The following is a 14,974-nucleotide window of genomic DNA, read 5'->3' as shown; positions in this document are numbered from 1 at the left end:
ACTAGGCAAGTTACTTTTTCCCCCCTACTTCTCCTAATCTAATTGTAAACCAGGCCAGCCTGAAAGCAATGGCTGATGCTCTCTAGCCGTCAGGTTCTTTCAAATGCATCTTTACACTCTTGCACAAAAATTGAGGAATAAATGTCCACTGCTTTTGGTTTTAAACTTGTTTAACTTGTTTTATCTCTCAATGTCACTATTCCATCTCAGAACTAAGGTGTGATACCGGAAACCTTTGAAGTGCTTCATTTTAGCTGCTGGCTACTTATTATTAGCATTTCTAGCATCCTTGACCTTGCAAAGAAGTTTGACTATTAATAGTTGTGGGTAAAGGAGTTAGAATTGAGCTCTAACCTAAAATTACCCTCATTCTCAGTATCATGGGTAAGTGGGAATTCAGTTTTTGACTGTTGACCATGGGTTAGTTGCACAGATCCTGAAAGCCCCATTCTTTGTCATCTTAGACAGCAACCAGCTTATTACCATTTATTAGGTCATAATGTAGATATTTTCACAAGAGTACTTTTAAGTGCTGAAGTAAAAGTCATCCTGGTGTTCATGAAACATTTGGCTTTTGAATGCGGTTTGGTCTTGCTCATTTGAGTTTGGAACATATTTGGTCCAGTCTGCTTACATATGCCTTGGCCAGAATGAAGGTTCAGTGAGGGGGAGACCACCTTCCCCATTCACAAAAAAAGTGTGTAACTCAGGATGGGTCTCATCTGGGATCACATTGCTTTTTACAGAAGTGTCTGTAGTTTTATCACATGTGAAAGCTTGTTTGCAGTAGATTTGATTATCTTGGTGAGGCAGTGGTTACAAAGGAATGGCAATGTATGGCTTCCCGTTGCTGCTTTTTTGTTTTTAATTTAAGTATAGTTGGTTTACAGTGTTGTGTTAGTTTCAGGTGTACAGCAGAGTGATTCAGTTACATATATATATATGTATATATGTGTGTGTGTGTGTGTGTATATAGATAGATAGATAGATAGATTCTTTTCCCTTACAGGTTATTACAAAATATTGAGTATAGTTCCCTGTGCTATACAGTAGGTCCTTGTTGGTTATCTATTTTATATATAGTAGTGTGTATATGTTAATTGCTTTGCTTTTTTTTAAAATTAATTTATTTTATTTATTTATCCTTGGCTGTGTTGGGTCTTCGTTGCTGCGTGCAGGCTTTCTCTAGTTGTGGCGAGCAGGGGCTACTCTTCGTTGAGGTGCGCAGGCTTCTCATTACAGTAGCTTCTCTTGTTGCGGAGCACGGGCTCTAGGCGCATGCGGGCTTCTGTAGTTGTGGCTTTCGGGCTCTAGAGTGCAGGCTCAGTAGTTGTGGCACACCCGCTTAGGCATGTGGGATCTTCCCAGACCAGGGCTCGAACTCGTGTCCCCTGCATTGGCAGGCAGATTCTTAACCACTGAGCCACCAGGGAAGCCCCTGCTTTGCTTCTTAACAACATGGAGTGCTTGATCAAGTTATAGTTGGAACAGTCTCTTTTGGTAAAGCTACATGATTTTGGATACTTGCATGCTCTGTTACTGGCCAGTGGTCAAAGGTAGCGTTGTCCTGCTAGTTTCTACACTTTGGGTAATATAAAGATTTGGAAAGAGGACTCTTGGGGTGGGGAGCAGCGGGGAGGTCTATAGAGAGAAGGATGTGGTGGTCAGAGAGAGGGGCAGAGAGAGTTCTCTGCACTGACCTAGCAATTGAGGCATTCCTTTTCTACTTCCAACGGCTACAGTATTCCACTTTTCTAGTCATTCCTCTTTGCCTCAACAAGTAATTTGGAGCCCTAGGTAGGTTGTCAGGGGAAAAGAATTATTTCTAAACTACAGTTGGAATGCCTGTAAACCGCCCCTTGTCTGCAATTAGAGTGAAACTGTGGCTTTTGTCTTAGTCTGCTGTACCATACCAATTAACACCCAGTGGCTAGGTTTTAATAGAAGAACTTTCTTCAGTTCCTAGATCTTCTGAATTATGAACACATCTTTCCTTCCTTTCTACCCAGGAATAGCCTCTTTATTACCCCTGCAGAAAATTGTCACTCATGTTAGGGACCCATCTCCATTTCATTCCCTTTGTGAAACAGTCTTTATTTCACGTGATGGGTTATTCTGGTGATTGTGATGGTAGAGAAAGCAGATTTTTTTTTCCCCATTTAAGCAAAGCACAAATGCTGACTCAACGTAATATCACGTAAAACTTTTTCTCTTATGTTTATAACTCAATAGATTGGTAAATCCAGAGGAACTGTTATAATCACTATATGGGACATACTGTATTAGTATTTCAAAAGTCTATTCCAACCCATTTCTTCTTTTATATTCTAAAACATCTTCATTATGTTTGATGAGATAGATCCACAAGAAGATGGAGGTACCCAAGGCCAGTCCGGCTTTCAGCCAGTCAGGTTTGTCATCTGGTAGCTCCCAAATGTAGAACCTGGAGCGTGCTAAAAAGCCATTCAGGATCCTGGCCCGGGCCAGCAGCCTGGAGAGGGTGGAGAAAGCAGACTTTTAATATGAGAATAAATATGAAGGTAGCAAACTACCAGAATATACATTCATATCCATCCAGGAAAGAGAAAATAGACTTCCTTTGGGACACTCCTGGAGCCTGTTTCCTGTTTCATCATTCCTTTGTTGTGCATGCGCTTAGATGAAAAGTGGCTCTGAGTTCTCTGTACCAAACAAAAGGCTTCCTTAAAAGCCTTTTCCTAACCTTAGCCCCAGCTGGTATAAGTGGCTGGTATTCAGGCACCTCTGAATATTTCCAGGGATATTCAGAGGTGCCTGAATACAATTCCTGGGATGGGCTTAGAAATAATGAAAACCGGCCATGGGATCACTTTCTTAGGGTGATCCCGAAACAACATACATTCCCCCATTGTTGCCATATTTTACCCTAGTCAATATAAGTGGCAAAGCTCAAAGCTTGGGACTGACTGTAAAGCCTTTAAGGCCTTTGGTCTCAGTGGCTCAATGTGTGACACAGTCACCAGCCAGCTTTGCCCTTTCTCAGTGCCTGCTCCTGGGCTGATTGAAGAAGAGGCAGAGTCAGACATTTTTGTGACAATTGATTACTTTTCATCTTTGAATTTTTTGTGGAGCTGCACCCTAACCGGAGGCAAACTGTAGCCTGCCTCTTATCAGATGAAGAACTATATGAATGTCTTAGCACCAGGATAGCACTTAATAGTTTTCAATTGAGTGGGGGTTTTGTTTGCTTTTAATCTCCTGTGTGAGTTGTTATTAATAGAATGGCCTTTTCCAGGGCTGAGGTTCCTGATAACCCTACAGTGTATATACACTGAAAGCAAATGGTTGATCACTTTTGGAAAGGCCAAGAAGAAGTTACTGAGTGCCCAGGCCTCTGGTGACTGATGTCCAGAGAAGAGCAGCATCAGCCTCAGTCAGTGTGCCATGTTCCTTTTCAGACTTCTAAGGATATGAGGGGCGACAGCAGCCATTTTCCCAGAAACCTCGCTCCTTGCCCTGAGCCACTTGTTCTCCTGTTTGAATTTCTTCCTAAGTACTTAAAAATCTTGACTCTTAAAGGGTACTCCCCTACCCTAAATTGTAGGGCCTCTAGAGAACGAGAGTGAGTAGGAAGGGTTTGGCCAGCTTTTTCACCTTTGAAGTTTTCCATAGGAAGTGAGTAGCTTTGAAAGCTCTAAAACTGCTACTTAGGCCTTCTGACTTGGAGGTTTCTAGAAACAGTACACAAGTACAACCTGACATTTGGGCTCCAGAGCCAGCTCAGGGGCGAGAGATGTTCCATGCTTGAGGTAGTTGGCAAATCTAGGCTACCTACCTGACAGGGGCATCTGGAGCTTCCCCCAGCTAATTAAGGGGCAATACTGGTTAGGTCCTTCTGGGCAGTCTCCCCCCACCTCCATTCCACATTTCTGCCATCTTTGAAAGGTGTGGCTGCTTGCAGGGTGTTGCAGTAAAAGTTGAGGGGAGCTGGCCTTGTTTCAGAGGCGCCCAGGACTTCCAGTCACCTGCTGCAGTGTAACAGAAGGAACCAGGTTCCGGAACAAAGGCTTTCTCAGACCTGCCAGAGAAGTTGAGCTTTTTCAAAGGATGGTTCCAGATCATCTAAGCCTGGCCCTCCTTTGGAGGGGAGAAAGAGAAGGCATAAGACAAGGGGTAAAGGGGAGGTTCTGGTGCATTGCAAAAGGTTATGGGGCAGGCACTGTTTCCATGAGTGTGGGGTTTTAACCTCTAAGCTGAAGAGAAAGGACACTTGAAGTTTTGGATGTAAATTTTGGGAAGAAGGGCAGAATTCCTTTGTGATTTCTCCTCTGACACACTGTGTCCCTGGGTTCCTCCCTGCTAATCCTGCCCCCTGCCACCTTCTGACTTAAGTAACAGTTGGGGTAGGGTTAAGTTTCTATGCCCATAGGTGGAGGAGGTGACTGAAGTGCGTTTGCTTGGGTAGGGAGCGAGCTGGTATCTGAGTGGATGCTAGTGCCTGAGTTGCCAGCAGAGGGCAGTGGTGACCTATAGCTGTAACAACCATGAGGTAGGTGGTCAGTAAATCAGCTTGGACAGAACCTGGGAGGGGCTTTGGTTGGGGTGGGGAGGCCTGTTTGGGTTTGGCTTTGTTTACTGTTTATCCAGAACTGGATGGCCCAGTGTCTAGCTCATTATGCTCCATCATAGCCTTAATCACAATGAGGGAACAGATTAGTATTCTAGCCCAAGGCCTGCCAGAAATGTCAAGCCACCAGCTCCCCATTCCCCTCACCATTGGTATAGTAGCCATATGCTTGTGTGTGGACAGGTTCGTAGGGCCCAGGCCAGGGCCTTTGCCCACCTAGCTGCAGGTTGCATGGGGACAAAGGCCTATCTGTTGCTTCATGTGAACAAGGGGATCTCATATTTCTGGCACTTCTCTGGTGCCCACTGTTACCTTTCCCCAAAGGCAGGCAGTCTCTGCGACTCTAGCCAACTAGCCCTGTCTCCTTTGCCTGCCTACCTACTCTGGGCAACCAGGACATGATTTTTCATACCTGAGGGGTGGAGGGCTGGGGACAGGAGGAACAGAGCTGGGGGCTGGTGATAGGGCCTGGGAGATGTTCTTCCCTTATCCTTTTCAATCTTATCTTGTGTGTTGGGGCCCTAGACTCCCCAGTCTTCCAGCCCAACAGCTGTGAGCCTCCAGGGCCACTACCCGGAAGCCAGCTGCCTCTTCTTGGGGAATTCTTTGAAATTCCAGGCTCGGCCATCTGGGTATGCAAATATCTCCAGATTTGCTGAGCCCGCCAAGTGGCTGCACCCCAGGCAGAGCTGTGAGAATTAACTGCCACTACCCCCAGATGGGGAAAACTGCCTAGGGGCTGTTGGTGCATGGAACCTGCGCTTTCACCTGCTGAGAGACTCTTTAAGAGTGGGAGAGAGAGGAGTCCTGGGGGCTCCCTAGGTCCTGCTCTAGTTACTAACTGTATAAGGGATTTTGCATCCAAAGGGTGAGTTGGGAGACCCTTGGGGGCCCTTCCTGGAGTGTGAATCTCTGAGCATAAGAAAGTCCCTGAAATATGGAGGGAAGCCTTGGGTCTAGCGTGGCTAGAAGGGTGGGGGCTATCTGCAGGGAAAGCTCCTGGCTTCCTACCATGCCAGATCCAGGCAGTAGAGCTGGCTTAGGCAGCCCAGAGTAGGCCCAGCAGTCTGGCCCCCAGAATGCCTTGCTTTCTCCCAGGCCTCCTCCTGGGGCTGGTTATCTGGCTGTAGCAGGAGGAATGTGTGCTTTGAGTGGGGAAGGGGGGGGCAGGGTCAGGGCGGAAACCTGGGAATGTGGACTCCCTGCTTGTCCCTGTCCCTGTTGGAGGGAGGGAGCCATGGAGAATGTGGCTGACAGGCCCCAGGCGTGGGAGACTGTAGGCCTGCTTGTATGTGTGAGTATGTGCGGGAGGGGGCTGCCCATGTGTGTAGGAACGTGTGAGAGAATTGTGAGCATGGACATTCCTTAGTGTTTATGCATATGGGTGTGAGCCTAAACTGTGTAGCCTTTGAGAAACAGAAGTCGAATCTGTATTTGAATCACAGGCCCATGACTTTTCAGTTGTATATTCTTGAGCAACTAATTTCTCTCTCCTTTGCTTGGTTTTCTCATCTGGGAAATGGGCACTTGGCCCAGCCTGGCCCATAGGCAATGCTTGGTGGAAAATGGCCTTATCAAATTAAAGGGTTGCGGCTGTGGGTGCTTATGGATTCAGGGAAGTAGGCGTGGATAGTTGGACATTTTTGCTGGACTCTTATACAAGCCAGATGATTTTGAGCAGGACCAGCTCCTGGGACACCCAGGGACTTGGGGCAGGCTGTCTGGGCCCCTTTGGGGCCTATGCCTTTCATACCCACTTGGCAAGGCCTGCAAGAATGTGCCTAGGGCTTCCCTGGTGGTGCAGTGGTTGAGAGTCCGCCTGCCGATGCAGGGGACGCGGGTTCGTGCCCCGGTCCGGGAAGATCCCACATGCCGCAGAGCGGCTGGGCCTGTGAGCCATGGCTGCTGAGCCTGCGTGTACGGAGCCTGTGCTCCGCAAAGGTAGAGGCCACAACAGTGAGAGGCCCGCGTACCAAAAAAAAAAAAAAAAAAAAAAAAGAATGTGCCTAAAAACAGAATGGGTAGGCATTTAGATGATGGACATGCCTGGCCATCCTGTGTGCCCCTGCACACAGGGACACAGAGTTTGTGTCCCTCTGTTTCTCTTGGGGGACAAAAGGGGAGCTCAGCTACCCTTTCTGGTGAATAAAAGCCTGGAAGAGGATGCTGGGAAGAGCTGCCTCCAGCCATCTGGGAGTGGGGATGTTGTGGAAGGAGGCCAGACCTCCCCCAGCTGTTTCCCCGCCCTACCTGAAGGGTGAGAGTAAGGGATGAGACATGGGTGATTGTAGCACTGCCCACAGCCCAGAATCCTTGCTTTCCCCCATTCTAGAGCACAGGCCACTTAGTGGTTCTACGCTCTCTTAAAGAGTGCCTCTGTGTGCCTGTGTGTGCGTGCATGAGGTCTCGAAGGGGGGCAGCCATTGGAATCTTGGATCAACAGGCAGGATTTGGGATCCAGGCACAGAGAGGCTGGGGAATTAGGCAGTGTTACACAGCCAGGCAAACTAGGGAATGTTTGATGTCTTTCTGGGTGGCACCTTTAGGGGGAGCTCCCTGGCTGCAAGGGATTCCTGGAAGCCCCTGGGAGGTCCCAGGCCTTAACTGGAGGAAGTAAGGGCTACAGCCCAGCTGGCCCTACAACTGGAAGCACAGGAGTGGCCTGTAAGGGTGTGTTGAAGGAATGAGGGATCTTGGCCTTGTTCCTACACACATGTACCACTGGAAAATGATGGTGGTGAGGGGTGGGGTGGATTTCTGAGATCAGGGGCCAGCCCTCTTTCCTGCTTTAGATTTGGAATAGGGAGCGCTCTGGAACTGATGCCTCGGTTTCTGTACGAAAAATGGCAGAATGGAGAGAGAGACTGATTAGGGATGGTCCTTAAGGAGCTTGCGTGGGAGGTTCTGGACCTTGTTTTAACTGAGAGAGCAGATCACTGCTGGGTGGGTGGTGCTTTGTGTTCTACAGCCTTGTGAGAGTGGCAGGAAATGGGGCCAGTAGCTATGTACTAGTTGAGTTGCACCTGATGAGAGATTGAGGGTGGTTTCCCCACGGAAGTCCCAAAGTGTGTGTGGCCAGTGTGGCAGTGTACTAGGGGAATTGATATGTGTGGCCACTGTGTGAGTGAGTGCAGCAGTGTGAGTGGTTTGTGACACTTGAATTGTGTTTCCCAGGTGTGTGTAATGGCTGAACTAATTTTGTTGTTGGGATGAATCAGGTTCCTGGAGAGGAATGGACCTATCTGGAGAGAGTGATGCTATTAAGTAGTTACAATCATTATATTGATATGACTTAACTAGTATACAGACATTAAAAATGATCCCACTACCCTCTGTGTTTTGAGTGCTTACCATGTGCCTGGCCCCGTGCTAAGTGCCTAACCTGCAGTAGCTCATTTGGTTCTGTCAGAACCCTGAGAGTTAATGCTGGTTTGCCTGTGCCACAATGTTTATTGTGCCATGTTATATTCTCGTTGGCGGATGTGATACAGCTGCATCTCTGTCTTACTTGCTGAAGTGCAACTTGTGGCAGTGTGGGGTCCTGTTGTATACTTGGGGTCTCTGTCCTGTTTTGTGTTGCCAATATGGGGCTCCACTGTGCTGTTCCATAGTTTAAGACCCAATTTGACAATGTTTTTTGAGGTGATGGTGATGGTGTATAATTTGGCTGTGTGACTTTTTTGCTTTGTTGTGCAGCCAGAGTATGTAACTCCCTTCTGTCCTGTAGTTGAGACCAGCTAGTAGAATGTATAACTCATTTTGTATCTTGGTGATGTGGGTGTCTAGTGTAGGGTCATCGGTTGTGGTGGTGTGAACTGGTTGTGTGACAGCGTGACTGGCTGTATTGTTATGTGTCTGTGACCCTATTGTGTGTGTCCAGGGGAACCATTTGTTTGACCCCTTGACCTCCTGTCCTAACTTGTGTCAGAGACTGTTGTAGGGTGCTGTAACTCCGTGAGGTGAGTGTGCTTCCTTGGTGGGGGCAGTGGCCCATCTCTGTACAGATTGTGTGTCCGTGTGACCCCATGTGCCGCTGTGCCCCTTTTCGGGTCTGTGTGTTGTCTGACCTCAGCCGCGTATGCCCCCACCCCTGCCAGCACCGCTGCCCCTCCCCCGCGCCGCCCGCCCGCGCCGTGCAGCGATCGATCGCCATTGATTGTCCCTGACGAGCTGCTCCACTTTCCAGCCAATGTCAGGAGGGGGGATCTCCGCCGCCCTGGCGGTGTCATTTCCACACACTCCCTGGGCTGCCGCCAGCGCGGGCGCCACTAAGAACCGGCCTGGATCGCCCAGAGCGCGGACCGGACCGCCCACGCCAGGACACCCGACGGAGAGGCCAGACCCCCGCCTGCCCGGCCTGCGGCCCTGCACCCAGACCTTCCTCCCTGGGTGGGTGGATGCTGTCGCTCCACTAGTTTGAGCTGGCCCCGGGGAGGGTGGGGGCACGGTCGGTGAGCCTGTGCGCTCGGGTGGGGGCGTGGGGGGCCGTTTCCGGCGGGCGGAGGCGCCTGCGGGCCAGCTTTGCCGTGGCCCAAACAGATGCTAATGATTTTCCGGGAGGCGCCGGTTATCTCTGGCCCCAGCCAGCCAGTGCTCGGGCTTGGGCCGGGCTTAGACACCTCCCCACCCTCTCCCTCACCCCTATGAGCCTCGCCAAATGACCACCTGGCCCCGAGTGGACAGTGGGGGTCGCAGGCTCCCTGGGGTGCCCCCAGAACTCTGGCTGCAAGGGAATGTTTGTTTGCTCCTGTCCACCCAAGATGCCGCTGCATTCTCCTCTGAACCCTTCCCAAAGCATCCCCCCTCCCATCTGAACAGGGGAAACTGAGGCTCAGAAAAGCCCAACCCAAGGTCATGCTGACCCACCACCTGCTGGGCTGAGTGGATCACAGTCTCTCAAGGCCACCCTGTTGGGGACTCAGCCTTCCTGGTCCCCCTTTGCCCAGGGGCCAGAGCCAGTTTCCAGGCTCCCCGGTGGAAGTGCTGACGTGGCTTTGGGCAGCTGTCTGGGGCCGGGAAGCGGGGCAGATGTCACAGAGCCCAGGGGAGGAGGCGGCTCCATGGGGAGGGAGGGCAGGGCCTCTTGCCTGGCGAGACACGCCTCCTCCCCCTAGGCCTGGCGGTGTCTGGGACTGGGGCATAGCTGCTGCCCAGGCTGACCCGCCTCCAATTCTAGCCCCAGCTCCTCTGTGTGCCTGCTGACAAGTGTTGTAACCTCTCTGGTTCTCTTCCTCCCCTGTGGAGGAGTATAACAGCACCTGCTTTGCATGAGTGTGAGCCTCATGAAAGCAGAGGTGTGCAAAGCCCCCAATCCAGTGCTGGACATACTGTTCCTGCTCAACATGTGTTAGCAATTATTATTATTGTCTTTGCAAGTGGGAATTTGGTGTGTCCAGGAGCAAAACTGAGTCCTGAGAGTGCCAGCTGGCTTCAGAGGTCATTCCAGCCAGCCTCCTGCCTTGGTGCCCCTGGCCCTCTGCATTTCTTATGCCTGTCTAGCTTTGTTTCTTCTCCCTGAAGTGTCAGCTCCCCTCAGCTCTGCCTGCTGCCAAGCTGCCCCCACCCCCCTCTTATCGGTGTAGTTCCCTCCTATCTGGCCACCACATTGGGTCCCTCGAGCAGCACAGCCCCTTGGGAACAGCAATCGATGGGGCGGAACAGCCTTCCTGACAGATGGACCCATGGAGGCTGGGCTGCTTCAGCAGAGCTCCCTAGGAAACCAGAGACAAGAGCCGAGCCACCATGGCTGCCTCCTAAATAGAAATGGGAGGAGGCAGAGAGATGAGGAGGAGGCCAGAGCTTCCAGCCAGCCCCATGCTGGGCCAACCCTCTGGGGATGGGTCTGGCGGGGCAGGGCAACCCCTATACTTTTCCACAGATCCTCTTGAGGGGAGGGCTCTGTAGAGCTTGCTTGGTAGGTAGGATATGTCTGAATTCCCATCATGGGCAGGTGAAGTTTTGCTGTCCCCATCCCCCCATGGGCACTTTTTCTAACAAGCCCAGAGGCTGGTGGGTGGGTGGGCAGGCAGGCGGCTTACCACATTCCTCAGGCTATAAGGGGCCTTTGAAGCCAGAATGGCAGGAGGACCTTCTCTGCCTGTTGGGGGTGGGAAATGATGAGCCTCGGCCTCTGTGAATGTGTGCGCAGAATACCTCCTATCTCCTACCAGGCTCCCAGATTAGTCAGGGACTTCTTCCAAGGGTTTCTCAACCTCAGCACTATTGACATTTTGCGCCATTTAATTCTTTGTCCTGTGCATTGTAAGATGCTTAGCAGCAGTTGTGACAACCAAAAATGTCTCCAGGTATTGCCCCCTGGGAGGCAAAATCAGCTCTAGTTGAGAATCACAGGTCTAACCTCAGGACCAGCCCCCTGGGTTGGAAGGGGCGGCTAGGACCCCATGGGGATGCCATATATCCTCTTCAGTAGTGGAAAGGGAGGTTTCCAAAAAGGCTCTGTCCCCAGCTGTCTCAGGCCCAGGAGAGTGGGAGACACTCTCCCCCCTCCCCGTGGCCCCTGCTAGGTTGGAGGGAACTATGCTTGCCTGAGATGGCAGAGCATTTGGCGTCACTGCTCAGCTGCACCAGGCTTGGTGCCAACACCTTACTGCTGAGACTACATAGCATGGGGGCGGGGGAGCGGGGGCGTTCATGGGGGTACTCAGGCTGCCTGTGCGACCTTCTGTCCAGCCAGCTTGAGATGAGGGGAGCCAACATGGATGATCAGCCTCCTGCCTTCCCTTGGTGCCCTGGCAATGTCTCTGCTGCCTCCCTCTAGGCCAGTGTTGGGTTGGGAGTAGGTCTGGCAGGACTGAGAGCCAGTGGGGGCTACTGCCTGGAGCAGGAGGATTGTGGACACAAGTCCAGCGGGCCCAGCCAGCTGACAGCTGGGCCACCTGAATGCCGAGCTCTCCCCTTGAGGAAGGGGAGGAAAGAAGACACTGTGGGTTGGCTAAATGCTACCTGAGTCCCCCCCAACCCAGAAGCCCTTGAGCCTGAGGACTGGGGAGGGAGCTCCCTCTGGAGTCATCTCCCTCTTTCTGCTCAAGCAGGCAGGCAGGCATTGAGGTAAGGGAACGTTTTCTAGAGCATAGTGTCACTGCTGGGAAGTCCCTACTTATGTCTAACCTACTTCCTTTCTTCCTGTAGCATCTGCCCTCTCCTGGGCTTTGTGGTTCTCTGGCCAGGGTGTGCCCTTATTCCTGGGGAAGAGAACCCCATGGGGGAATTTTCAGTCAAAATAAAGGTCAACGGGTCCTTGTGTGGGTAGAGGGATGAGGGTGCCTAACTGGGCTCAGCTAGGGGATGGAGAAGAGCACTGGTGCCAGCTGACAGACCAGGGCCTACAGAGAGCAGGGTTTCCCCAAGACACATTGAACCCATCACCAGCCTAGGGGGTCCTAGGGTGGGGAGGAGGAAGTGGCTGGGAGGTGGGCAGTGGCTTTGTAACCAGAGATGGGCCAAGTGGTATGAGGCAGCAGCTTGGAGCTGGAGTTTAAAATAGCGCCTCGGCCTGGCCAGGATCGGGTTCGGGTCACCCACAAGGCAGTGTGGCCACGACCATCCGGCTCGGGTTTCTTGCCACCCTTGATGATTTAATGGAGGAGGGGGCTACCCAGGCAGATGGACCTAAGAAAGGGGGTCCAGGCACGGCCACTTACAGTACCCTGAGCAGGCTCTTGCCTGTCTCCTTTCTCCTCCACACCCACCCCCATGGGACAGATTGCCCCAGCTGCATCCTGATGCCCTCTCCCTCTTCAGTAAATATTTGACACCAACTGAGGACCAGGTACTTGACAGAGCATGGAGATGAGTAAGGCCTTGACCTTGTCTAAAGCCCAGGAGTTTTGGTCCCCAGGAGCTCACAGAAGGGGGAAGGTGATAAGTATTCAGCAGAGACCCTCCACTGATGTCCTAGCCTCAGTCCTGAAAGTTCTAGGCATTGGGAAAGGAAGAGGCAGAAAGACCCCCACAGGCTGCAAGAGAGGAGGGTTAGACCTCAAATAAGCCTTCCAGTGAAGAAATGGATTATGGCTACAGTGGAGAGGGGAGAATGTCTTCTCAAAAGCTAGTGATCATCCTTGAAAATTCCCCAGGGTGGTCCACTCCCCCAGTGTTCCCTGGCCTGCCCCTCCCCCAAGGCAAAGCCCTCAGACATAGGTCTGAGAGCACATTCTGGTCCTTCTCTGTCCAAGTAGAGTGATTACTTCCTCAGGCTGACCCAAGCAATAGGGCAAGGGGCGAGGGGATATGGGGGTTGGGGGTCCCCTCTTTAGTTTTTTGAGGAAAGTAGCTCTAGCTCTGCCACGTCCCATTTTGCTGTTAGAAAGTGGGAAAAAACTACTTCAATCAATAAAAAGTTCTAACCATAACCCCTTCTGCTCCACTCTCCCTTGCCAGAGAGTCTCTGGGCCCCTGGGGGCAGTAACAACCTCTGGGCAGTGGCCCTTGAGGCCTGGCAGGTAGGGTTTCTCCCCACTTTGCCCTCCTTCCCCAGCCATGAGTCCAAGGAGGTGACCCAACAGGCCAAGCCAGCTCAGGGCCAGATCTCTCTCTAACTGGAGCAATGGCCATCTCTCCTGACGGAGCCCACATATATCTAAAAAAGCGTCTTGTATATCTTAATGATTTTTCAGCAGCCCCTGATTGAAGCATGCTCAATTTAGCTGTGCCGTAAGTAACTTTTTATATTTCCTCGGGGAATCATTTCATTTATGAATCTTTTCTGAATCTGCAATCTCGATTAAAAGTTGATTTTTTTTTTTTTTTTTTTGGTCTCTGTCTCCTCGGCTTCTGAGATGCCTCCCTAGCGAAAATGGTGGTAGCACCATCAGTCCTCCCTCCTTAGCCTGTCTGGGTCAGGAGAGTTCTTCCTGAGGTGTGGGGGGAGCAGCAGCCAAGCCTCCTCTGTGGTAGTACCTGGGGCTACGTGACCTGAGGGGGAGCTGCCCTGGAGGAGGGGCTTACAGAGAGGTTGGGGGCATTGCCAGTCTCCTGCCCACATACCCTCCCCTACCTGCCTCATATCAGCCCTGCTGCAACCAGTGTTACACTGGGGGGATTGTCCCGCCCATTCTGGCTTTAGGGTGTCTCCTCACCTGTAGTTTAGGAATTTAAGAAGGAGAGGGAGAACCCTTCAAGGGTTCAACTTGAGAGCACACAACGGGTTCAAATCCTGGCCCTGCTCCTGTACAGCTGCCACAGCCTAGGTAAGTCACCTCTCCTCTCAGAGCCTCAGTTTCCTTATTTGCAAAATGAGAATGTGATTGCTAAACAGATTACCAAGGAGGTAAAGGGTTTAGCACAATATCTTCAGAAAGGCAGCCTTTATTATTTCCCTTGGGGGACCCCAGCACCAGGAAGCAGGGTTGGAACAATGCCGAGGGTCCTATCCCAATTCTGAACAGTATCTAATTCTTTTCCTCAACCCATTCATTATCTAGTCCTGGTGATACCCCTTGAGGGTGAAGTGGGTGGGACTGGCATAGTTATCTCCCTGAGGATAAGGGTCTGGTGGGGTTGGGACTTGCCTAGGGGCTGCCCCAGGAGGCCCACCCAGAGCTCCTGACTCTCTCCTAAGAGGCAAAGGTCAGGGCTACAGTAGGAAGGCTGGAGGGCAAACTAGGGTGAGAAGTTCTGAACTTAGAAGGGCCTTCCCCATAGACACCATCCCTGTCCGCCCGCCCCCACCTCCCTCCAGATAGTCGGGGGAGGGATTTGTCCAGGTGCTGCGACCTCTGGCTCTGACCTCTAACCTCTGACTCTGGCCTCCAGGGGGCTGGTGGGCTCTCTAAGCGTCAGAGTCACAACTGGGGGTGGGGCTGAGGGGACCCAGCAGCAGAGACTGCTCTGGGAGTTAACGATTTACGAGGGGCCCCTTCCTGAGGCCTCCCTCCTCACAGGCCCAGCAAGGCAAGCAACCCGTGACTGCCCAGGTGGCTAGACACAGAACCAGTCCCGCCAGTTCAAAGAGCAGTTCATCCTGGGCCTACCCCCAGGCAACTGCCTGAGTACCCCATTCTCTGGAAGAGGAAGGCAAAGTAGGGGTTGGTAGGTAGGGTCTGGTCTGAGGAGGGAGGCTGGGTCCTGTTTTCCAAAGTCTCAGTGTGAGGGACATTTAAGACCCTGCTTTGCCTTCTGGAGTCATATCTGTGAGGGGAGGCCTAGCCCCACCTCTCCACCTCCAGCAACTTTTCTCCATATCACCCCACCCTAGCCTGCATGTCTTGGGTAGAGCACTTTTTGGCCAGGCTTCTGGATGCCCAGGGCACACTGCCACCGGCCCCTGCTCTTTGGGCCTGGTCTGTGGACTCCAGGTTTGGGATACTGTGTGTGCCCCTCCCCCAAGGCCCCTTTCTGTTACCTTGC

The sequence above is a fragment of the Hyperoodon ampullatus genome (genome assembly GCF_949752795.1).
Source record: "Hyperoodon ampullatus genome assembly, chromosome: 4".
Classification (NCBI taxonomy): Eukaryota; Metazoa; Chordata; class Mammalia; order Artiodactyla; family Ziphiidae; genus Hyperoodon; species Hyperoodon ampullatus.
This window is presented reverse-complemented; position numbering follows the sequence as displayed.